The sequence below is a fragment of the Phascolarctos cinereus genome, unplaced genomic scaffold (assembly GCF_003287225.1).
Source record: "Phascolarctos cinereus isolate Bilbo 61053 unplaced genomic scaffold, phaCin_HiC Scaffold_9;HRSCAF=440, whole genome shotgun sequence".
Taxonomy (NCBI): domain Eukaryota; kingdom Metazoa; phylum Chordata; class Mammalia; order Diprotodontia; family Phascolarctidae; genus Phascolarctos; species Phascolarctos cinereus.
The window spans coordinates 263,629,475-263,639,720 of NW_027556402.1; the positions used below are offsets into that span (position 1 = coordinate 263,629,475).

Below are 10,246 nucleotides of genomic sequence, written 5' to 3' on the forward strand. Positions count from 1 at the left end.
AGCAGACTGGGGGGCCCGTGGTGCAGAGGGTGGGTGGGGGCAGGAAGGGGTAGGGGGGGTGTCTGGGCTGCGGGGCCCTGCACTCAAAGCCACCTTTTCATGAGCTCGGGGGGGCCAAGCCCAGAGCAGTAATTAGGCACCAGGCCCAGCTCCAGTCCCAGCCCAAGGCCCCCCAAGCCTGTCTGTCCAGTCCCAACCGCAGCAGGCGGGCCAGGTGCCGACTACGAGTCCCAGAATGCCAGCTCAGTGTGGGGGGAGCATGCGTGCCTGGGGAGGGACAGGGACTGCCCCCCCCACGCCTCCAGCCGCCCCATCCGCCAACCGCTTCCTGGAAGCCAGGCGTGGGAGGGGCATCTTTCTGATCCGGCTGGCTGGTGGTAGGAGGGAGCCCCAGCCCATGGCCCGGTGAGTCCCCCAGGCACGGGTCCTCTAGAGCCTCTTCCCCCTCTTCCCCAGTCCCCAGGCCAGCCCACCCTGCAGGAAACCCTGTTGCCCTGGGCCCAGTGAGAGCAGGTTCAGGGGGCCCCATGTCAGGGTGCTAGGACATGTCTGGCCAGGGATGTGGGGGATGGAGAAAGGGGCCACCATAAGCCCTGGGTGGGGGCCTGGGTCACAAAAAACAAAGGACTCCCTTTGGGTGGGGCTGACCACCAGGGCTGAGTTTGAGGGACAGATGAGGTGAAGGCTTGGGATTCACTTTCACTTTAGGGTCCGATGGGCCCATGGCTGCAGAGGATGTGGGTTCCAGGTCTACGCTTACCAGGGTGGGGGGCACTTTACCCTGGGGCCTCCTCCTCCTCCTGAGCTCACAAACCAAGTGATCTCTGAAGCTCTAAGCTGCTCCCTTCCCGGAAGAATGCTGCCCCAGAGGAAATCCTTCAGGGTTTGCTAAGCATTTGACAGATGCCACATCTCCTATGTGAGAGGTTGTTGTCAGCCCCACTTTACAGATGAGGGAAACTGAGGCCCAGCCTTTAACAGACTTGCTCAGGGGTTCTCATGGCTAGTAAACGTTGGAGGTGAAGGTTGAACCTGGCTCTTCTGGGCTCCAAAATCCAGCCCAGGACAGAGCTATTTCCAGCGGCCTGTTGGGTGGGGGCCTGCAGAAGAAAAGCTCTGCCCCAGGCTGGACCCACAGCTTTCTTCTCTCCCTGAGCCCAGTTAGGAAGCCCCAAGCCCCTAGCCTCCCCTACCTCTGACCCATCTTGCCTAGCACAGGCTGGCCCCCTCACCACCCTGCATTCAGAGCCCTGGTCTGGGGCCTTCTCAGGCCTGGAAGAGTGTGTGTGTGTGCACGTGTGTGTGTGTGTGTGTGTGCGCGCACACAGAGTGTGAGTGAGAAAATGTATGTGTGAGTGAAAGTATGTATTGTGAAGGTATGTGAGAGTGTGTGTGTGAGAATATGTGTGTGTGTGTGTGCATGTGTGTGAATGTGTGAGAGAATGTAAGTATGTGTGAGTGGGAGTATGTGAGTATGTACTGTGAGTGTGTGTATGTGAGAGTGTGCATGTGTATGAATGCATGAGAGAATATAAACATGTGTGAGTATGTATTCTGTGTGTGTGTGCAGAGTGTGGGTGTGGGTGAGAGGATGTGTGTGACAGAGAATATGTAAGTATGTGGGAGTGGGAGTGTGTGTGTATTGGTATTGTGAGTATGTGTATGTGTGTGTATATGGGTGAGTAGGAGTGTGTGATTGTGTGTGTGTGTGCATGAGAGAATGTAAGTATGTGTGACTGGGAGCCTGGAGCATGCATGTTTTTGTGTGTGAGAATATGTGTGAGGGGGAGTGTATGAGTGTGTGACTGTGTGTGTTTGTGTGTGTGTATGAGAGAACGTTAAGTACGTGTGAGGGGGAGGTGTGAATGTATAGTGTGGGTGCTCGCGCTTGAGTGTAATAGCAGTCTGGTCATGTGTGTTGGCAGGAGCCCTGGGAAGGAGAGACCCGCCCCAGGCGCATACCTTGGTGACTCCCTGTCTGCCTCAGTAGCAGGGCTCAAGGGACCATGGCACAGTCGGGGGCGGTCATCCTGAACCCTGACGTTGTCCAGGGCTCCCTGGAGGAAGACAAGGGGAGGAGGTTCCCAAAGATCAGGGAGGACCAGGGAGACCCTGGGGCAGGCCGGACTGGTGAAGCCTCAGGAACCCTTCTCAAAACACTTAAAACAAAGTCACTGGCACTGCGGGGGAAATCCATTCTATTAAAACCAAGAACCCATTTCATACATGCCCTGTGAAGAAGCCCAGATCCAGGACTCCCCTGCCAGTGCAAGAGGCTCAGTGTTAGTCCCAGCCGGGGCAGAGATGGAGAATTTAGTCAGTCAGTTAATTAGCATCTATTACCCAGATGCCCTGTGGCAGACCAGCTGGACCTGGGCTGAGCAACGAAAGGGGAAGAAGAAGGGAACGCCAACTCAGTCCTGAGGTAGCCCTGGCCTCAGGAAGCCCCCTTCTGAAGGGGAGGCCCAGCCCTGGCCTCAGTGAGCCCCCAGTCTGTGGGGGACCCCGTAGTCTTAGGGGAAGATATCACCCTGGGGACATCGTTAGTGTGTGAGGCATGACAGCCTTTAGAGAACCCACAATGGGAAGAGAGAAGGGGCCCAGCTCTTTGGAAAGCCCTGGGCTGAGATGGGCCTGTGGGCCCAGTGGCCGGGCAGTAGCCAGGCCCTCAGGAGACCCTGGGGGGTTGCTGCCTCTTGGCCCCCACAGAAGGACCCAAGGGAAGCATTGGTCCTTGCGGTCACTGCCAGAGCCGTCTTCAACCTGGAGGCTGCTTCTGGCCCACGGTGCTGAGGAGTGCATCAAGCACCAGACAGCTCCAGCCAAGGAGCCGCTGCCCCTGGGCACAGCCCTCCCCTTCATCCGGGTGATGATCTTTCCTTGGCGCTCAAGGCCTCTGGGGAGGCCCCTTCTTCACTTGACACAGGCGAGGTTGACTCACAAGCAGCTGCCTTTGGGATCCCCGGCTGACCCCCGGGGCCAACACCCTGCTGTGAAGGATGTGAGGAATGCCAGGCACCCCCCATCCCCACCCATGGGGCCCCTAATGTCTCCCCCTCCTCCCGCCTGGGCCTGTCATCCTGCCAGAAGCTCCATCTCCGAGGCAGGGGATCTCCTGGGCGTAACCCCGCCTCACCCCCCACACTTCCCAGGGAGGTCTGCCTTTCCCATGCCACATTCCCCCAGGCACCCCGCACTGTCTCTCAGTCTTCCCTCCCCTCCTGGCCCCAAGCTGTAGTGAGCCCTAAGCCCAGGGGCTTAGCGAGGGGAAGGGGCTGGGTGGGGACCATAATGAAGTCTCTTTTAGGGCCCATTTACAAAGGCCTTTCCAAGTGTTTCAATTCAGGTGTGCCCTCCCTCCCTCCCTCACAGCTCGTCTGAGAGAAAGGGGCTATGAAAGTCCTTGGAGATCTCCTCTGTCCCCTTTATTGTACTGGGGGTGCAGGCAGGGAAACTAAGGAAGACCCTTGAGAAAGGGAAAGGCGTTCCAGGCCACAGAGCAGATGCAGTGGTGGCAGAGGGGGGCAGGGTCCCAGGTGACCGAGCTGCCAGTTCACTCTTGCTCACAAATACGCAGGTTCCTAGCTCTGCCCGAGGTCCTAGAGGCAGGGAGCTTCAGTTGTGGGGCTCAAACTGACCCAGGTCCTTAGCGTGAGCTCTTGCCTCACCTCACCTACTTTCCCGCACCACCAGTGGGTGAGGTGGCTGGCCTCACACCCAGATCCTGATTCCCCCGGACCTGGGCATGCTGATGCCCCAGCTGCCTTCTTCTTGGGCTGTGGCTGAGAGCACAAGTGCCCGGCTCTTTGGAGGCCATGGGAGGCAGAGCCCCTGCTGAGCAAAAGTCCCAGCCCAGGCCTCGTGGGCAGCTGCATAGCAGGACTCTACCTGACAGGTGCCCCCCAGCCTTGGCCCATCGACAAGTCCCCCGCCCCCAGGCAGCTCTGGCTGAGGAGGCTGGGGAGCTCACTGGGCCTTGTTCACTGCCCTCCTAGGCAGTGCAGCTGGTGCATGATCCAGAGGAGCGAGGCCTCCTGGACGTCATCGTCCTCTCCAACAACAGCCCAGAGGCTGGCAGCAGAATCGTTCACTGCGCCAGGCAGGCAGGTGAGGGGGAAGTCCACAGGAGGGAAAGGAGGCTTCCCTGAGCTCCACCCAGCCATCCCTGGCGTCTGCACCAACCAGGAGGGCCCTTTCTCTTCTCCCCAAGCCCTCCTCTGCTTGAGCACAGACCCCACCCCAAGGGCAGTCCCACCCTTCTCCAAGAGCTCCAGGCTCTTGAATGTGATGTGAAGAGACTGCCACTGGCCTCCAGCTGGCTCAGCCCCCGCAACCCCTGCCCCCAGGATAGAGCAATAAGACTGGTCCAGGGGTCATTGGCATCTTCCCCAGGGTATGAACAGAAGCCCCAGATGACGGCATTTCAGAGGTGGACAGGACCGCAGCTACCGAGCTAGGCCGTAAGGGAAGAGGAAACTCTACCCTAAGCCAGGCCACTGGGAGCTCTCCAGCCCTCCTTGCTAACGTCTTGCAGTGGTGGGTGAAGGGGCAGCCCGGGCCAGCGGGGCTCTGCAGCTCAGCCAATCACCACTGGCCAGGCGCTGGACTGAGTCCTGGGGATAGCCACCAGGCTTCTGCCCTCGGGGAGCCCACATTCCAGTGGAGGAGAGAGTGCACTAGTCTTCTATGATGTCCTAGGAGATCCCGCTGGCTGGCGGCCTGGCGTAGCCTAAGGACTCTTCCCAGAATACTGCAAGTCCTTAAGACAAAGGCAGAGGAATCCCGAGGAAACCAACTCCATGGAAACATAGGAGGATTTGTTTTAAGTTCCTTGGTCCCAGAACAACCCTTGCCTCACAGGGAAAGGTGCAGAATAAGGGCTCTCACCCAAGTGGTGTTTGAGTGAGTCCTTACTGAAGGAGGCTGGCAATTCTCTGAGGGGCCGAGGAAAAGGATGGCATTCCAGGCAGGGGGAATTGCCAGTGCAAAGGTTGAAACCAGAAATGCTGACGGACAGCTCTAATTGTTAGGAAAATGTTCTTGGCGTCCAGCTTAAATCTTGGCAGCTCCCCCTCCCCCCAATTCCTCTTTTTTCTGTCCCCTGGTGCCCAGCGGCCCCCAAATGATGTTCTCGTGTCCTCAGGCTTGGGCCCCACCTGCTATTTCCTCACAGCAGCCCTGGGAGCCCCTGGGCAGGTATCACCACACCCAAGTTACAGATGACGAAACTGAGGCCCCTCCATCCCCCACTGGGACTTGGGACTTGGACCAGTCAGAGGTCAGGTGCTGTGCCGCAGGCCCCAGCCTTCCTCAGCGACTCAGGGGAAGCCATCAAACCCTCTGCACCTGGGATAGAGGGAGGGTGAGCCAGGCAGCCCCCAGCCTCGGCAGGCGCCCAAGCTGGGAGGCCACTGGAGGCTGAAATGGGGCAGAGGCCAGAGAATTGAGGGGCACCCTGGAGAGGCGGGTGGCCCTGACCACCTCAGCCCGGGTTGCCCAGCCCAAGCCCTCTGCGGTCAGTTGACTGATCTGCTCTCTCCTGAGGTCGGCCTTCCCACGCTCCCTCAGCGAGAATAGGAGGCAGCCAGGGGTGGGAAGGGCATCTAACTCGGGTTAAGACTGCTGGCCTTCGGGCTAAGTTTTGCCAACCATTAAAAACTTGCAGGATAGATGGAGTGTCCTTGGGAAGGCCCATATGATCCTCTCCTTTACTTTACAGAAAAGGAAACTGAGTCCTGGAGAGAGGGAGGGCTTGCCCGGGGTCAGTCACATCTTGACCCCCAGGCCCTGGAGAAGGAGCAGACACCCACCTCCTGCTGGCTAAACCAGGGTCATCTGGGAGACAAGTCCCTGCCCTGCCTGGGTGGGGGCCCACTTGCCCTCAAAAATAGCCTCCTGAGTCACCCCTCCTCTCCCCCCAGGTCTGGAGATCTCCAAATTCTGCTTTGTCAGCAAGAAGGACTCCACCCAGTACCTCTGAGACCACAATGTGGGGCTATTTCTGTCCGCAGACAAGACTGATGTCTGCAATGCCCTGAGGAGGGGTGAGCCTCCCCCTGCCCCTTCCAGCCCCTCCCTCCATCCCTGGCTCCACCCCAAAGCTCTGGGGCCTCCCCAAGGAGAGGAGGGAAATCTGCACACACAAAGGGTCCCCTCCATCTCTGGAGGAACTTGAGAGATCCTCTCTTTGACTACCTTCATTTTACAGATGAGGAAACTGATATGGGGCTGGGAGGGTGGAGCAACAGTGGGTCACAGAGTCTGGACTTGAACCTGGATCTTGGACCCCAAATCTAGGGCTCTTTCCTTTGCCCCATGGCAACAAGCATTTATTAAGCACCTACTGTGTGCCAGGCACAGCATTAAGTGCTGCCAATACAAATACAACCAGAAAGAGAGTGCCCACCCTAAACGAGACTGCTGTCTAATGGAGGGACGACCCAACAAGTGGCCATCAAGATGCCCAGAGTCAGGAGGAGGCTGGAGAGGATGGAGAGTCGGCGTGAGAGCCGCTGTGGCTCTGGCTAGGCCAGAAAGCCTGTGCCTCACACCCCAAGGCTCCCAATGGCTCAGGCTTCTGTTCCCTCCCCCGCCAGGCTTCCCTTGGCTTCCAGGCACTCTGGGTACCCAGAGTCTTTCCCCATGGCTCACAGGCTCCTAGCAAGCTGCCATGGTAACAAGACTGAGAAGAGCGGGCTTTTCTAGACCTTTTGGGTTTCAAAGCACTTCACCAAGGGCACTGGGGGAGGTGCCATTATTATGCCCATTGTACAGATGAGAGCACTGAGGCAGGCAGAGGGGAAGTGATCTGCCCAGACTCACCGAGCTCCTGTGGGTGAAAGGCAGGATTCAAACCTGGATCTTCCTGCCTCCTGGGAGTGGTTCTCTGGCCACAGGCAGGGCCAGCAGGAAGACACCTTTCCAGTTAGAGAGACAGTCACGTGGTCCCCTGGTCAGGGCTTTGTCACTATCCCCGCCTAAGGAAGGCCCCGTCCAGAGACTGGCTCCCCTCGGTGGCTGCCCGCCAACCCAGGAGCTCACTGGCCTGACTCCAGCTTGTGGTCGGTGGACACTGCCTTCAGGGCCCCTTTTGTGAGTGAGGAAAGGAAGGGAAGAGAAATAACGATGCTACTTCCTGGTGTTGGTATACGCTAAACGGGTCATCGCCTTTACGCCTGGCAGCCACCCTGGGGGGTGGATGACAGGAAGTCAGCCAATCGGCTGGCATTGATTAAGCACCCACCATGTGCCATACACTGTGCCAGGGGCTGGGGGCACAGAGAATGAAAAAGCCGGGCCCCACCCTCAGGGAGCTCCCAGTCTGCTGGGGAAGACAAGTGCGAACCTCGCTACCAACAGGGGAGAGATCGGGGATGGTCACAGAGGGTGCGTTGGGAAAGGCTTCCAGGAAAAGGTGGGGTTTTAGCGGGGACTTGAGGCTGGGGAAATCGGAAGGCAATGACGATCCCCATAGCACAGCTGAAGAAACTGAGGCGAGGGAGGTCGAGACTTGTCCCGGCGCCCACAGCCAGTAAGCGTGGAGCGGAAGATGAGTTCTATGCCCCCAACCGGGACGTGGGCTGGGGATGCCCTGGGGCCGGCGCAGGGGTTCGGGCTCTTGGGCTGTCCAACAGCACCATCTTATGGCTGCTGGGCGTCAATGAGGCCTCGGTGAGCTTCCACATCTGGCCGGCTTGCAGCAGGGGGCGGGCTCAGAGCCAGCGCTGGGCAGGAGTCTGCCCGCCCCGAGAGCCCCGAGCCAGCGTCCTGACAAAGACCCTGAATGATAATCGTGGCTAGAACTCGACAGTTTTCAAAGGCCTTCATATATGTTAACTTATCTGAGCTCATCTGAGGGCAGATGATCCCCCCCTAAGATAGCAGCTAGGGGGCGCCACAGTGCAGAGAGTGCTGAGCCTAGAATCCAGACGGCCTGAGTTCAGATCCAGCCTCAGACGCTTACTAGCTGTGAGACCCTGGGCAAGCACTTCACCCTACCTGCCTCCCTTTCCTTTTCTGTAAAATGGGCATCATCACAGCACTCCCTGCCGGGCTGTTATGAGGATCCGATGAACAGCGTATGTGAAGTGCCCTAAAAACCTTCAAGCGTTCTGTTAGCTCCGGCTCTACTTCCAGCAGGGCACCTTTTGGGCGGCGACCTAGGGAGGGGAGGCCCGGGCTCTGCAGGCTGGCCGGACTCCTCGTGCTAGCCGCGTCTTTGCTTTCCCAGGGGTGCCGGCTGCCCTCCTTTTCCGGCAGGAGGTCTAGGCCCCCAGCACCCAGCTTCGCTTGGCCTTTGACCGCGATGCCGTGCTCTTCTCCGATGAGACAGACTGCGTGTTCCAGGAGTGCGGGCTGCAGGGGGCCGTGCAGCACGAGAAAGCACTGGAGGCCGTGCCCATTGGTGAAGTAGGTAGCAGCCCTGACCCAAGTGTGGAGTGAAGTCTCTCCAGGTGCAGAGGCCAGGCCAGGGAGGTGCGGGCCTAAGGTCCCCCGCCCCCCAGCCCCCTCTCTCACTCCCCCTGTTCAGAGAGACCCGTGTGGCGGGTGTGCAAGGGGATGAGCGTCCCTCTCTCTGTCTCTGCTTCCCTATCTTGTCTGTGTCTCTCCCTGTCTCTGTCACCATCCCTTTTTCTATCTCTCTTGTCTCTGTCTCTCTGTCCTTCTGTGTCTCTGTCTCTCTTTTTCTGTCTCTGTCTGTCTCTCTGTCCTTCTGTGTCTCTGCCTCTCTTTTTCTGTCTCTCTCTGTCTCTCTGTCTCTGAGCCCAGGGACCCATGAAAGCCTTCGCCATGCAGCTGGGACTACTCCGAGAGAAGTTTAGCCAGGACGAGTCCCCGGTGCGCACATACCTGGTGACAGTGCACAGCGAGGGGGACATGAGTCTCCGGGCTCTGAACACCCTGCGGGCCTGGGGGCTGCACCTCGACAAGACCTTCTTCATGGACGGGGCCCCCAAGGGGCCCACCCTGGCCCAGATCCGCCCACACGTCTTCTTTGACGATTCCCCTGAGCAACATCCAGGGGGCTCAGGACTCCGGGGTCCCCTCCGCCCTGGTGCCCCGTGGCTGCTGAGGGGCCTCCGCAGAGCCCTCTCTGCCACTGTCTCTCCACTCAATCTGTCTCTCTCTACCTCTGCGTCTGTCTCTGTCTCTTTCTTCCTTCAGTCACATTGTCCATCCCCCTGCCTCCGGGCAGGGCCACACTCACAGGACAGGGAATCCATGGCCTTCCCTGGCTGGGACTGTGAGGAAGGGCTCTCCCAGAGGGCTGCCCTAACTCTCCTCTGCTGTGTGTACAGAAAGTCCCCTCAAGGGGAACCGAGAACCATGGGGTGGAACAGGCACAGAACATACCATCCATCCAAGCCCTGGGTCTGAGCAAGGAGTTGGGGGCTGGGGGAGGGACACAAGCTCTTATTAATGCCTGCTGTGTGCTGGGCATGGTGCTAACTGCCTACAGTATTATCTCAGCCTGGAGGGGTAGGTGCTATTAGGATTCTTACAGTTGAGGAAACTGAGGCAGACAGTGATGAAGTGACTTGCCCAGGATCACACAGCCAGGAGCCTCTGAGCTGGAGTTAAACTTAGGGGTGGGAGAGCTGAACTCTGCGGCTCCACCCAGAAGGCCTCAGGCAGCCAGCCCCTTCTGCTCTCTGGGCTTCAGGGACCCTTCTGTAAACCCAGGGGCTTTCCCATTCTGTTTCCTTTCTTGCCCTTCCTTCTCTCACACTGTGAAAGGGGCCACGGAAGGGATGCCAGGGCTGGGGGACGGGAGGCTGGTCAGGAAATGGTCAAGGGCGCTGCTTAGCACCCTCCCAGATGGGGCTGGGAAGTGGCTCTTCTCAAAGCTCCCCGCCTCTCCTGCCCTCCACCACAGAATAAAGGACGGCCCAGCCCGCTTACTGACAGCCTGGGAGTCAGCAATCCCTTCTGTCTGGGAGGGGAGGGGAGAGGGGGCCAGATGGAGATGCTGGGGCACAGCCGGCCTGGTGCCTGAGAAGCGGCAGGATCGAGACCCAGGGAGGTGCCTCTTCCCTGGAGAGAGGCATCATCAGGAGGGCATGACTATGGCCGTACCCAGGGCTTGAAGGGGCCACCGTGCAGGCCGGTATACCTGCCGAGCATCCTCGAGCCCAGCCCTGCAAGTCCTTGCCCGTCCCCCATCCCCCCACACAGAGCGACCACCCCAGTCCCCCCCCCAGCCAATGTCACTCACACCTGCTTCTGCTCCCCACCTCCATCTGCA

General features: G+C 59.0%; 1 pseudogene across 1 annotated transcript; it reads left to right on the top strand.

Moving 5' to 3' along the window:
* The first annotated feature begins 318 nt into the window (after positions 1-318).
* Positions 319-9,908, top strand: LOC110197186 (cytosolic 5'-nucleotidase 1A-like; annotated as a pseudogene). Its single transcript, XR_013484155.1, has 5 exons — positions 319-3,001; positions 3,996-4,107; positions 5,922-6,044; positions 8,231-8,409; positions 8,770-9,908. The product of XR_013484155.1 is annotated as a cytosolic 5'-nucleotidase 1A-like (transcript).
* Positions 9,909-10,246: the final 338 nt, after the last annotated feature.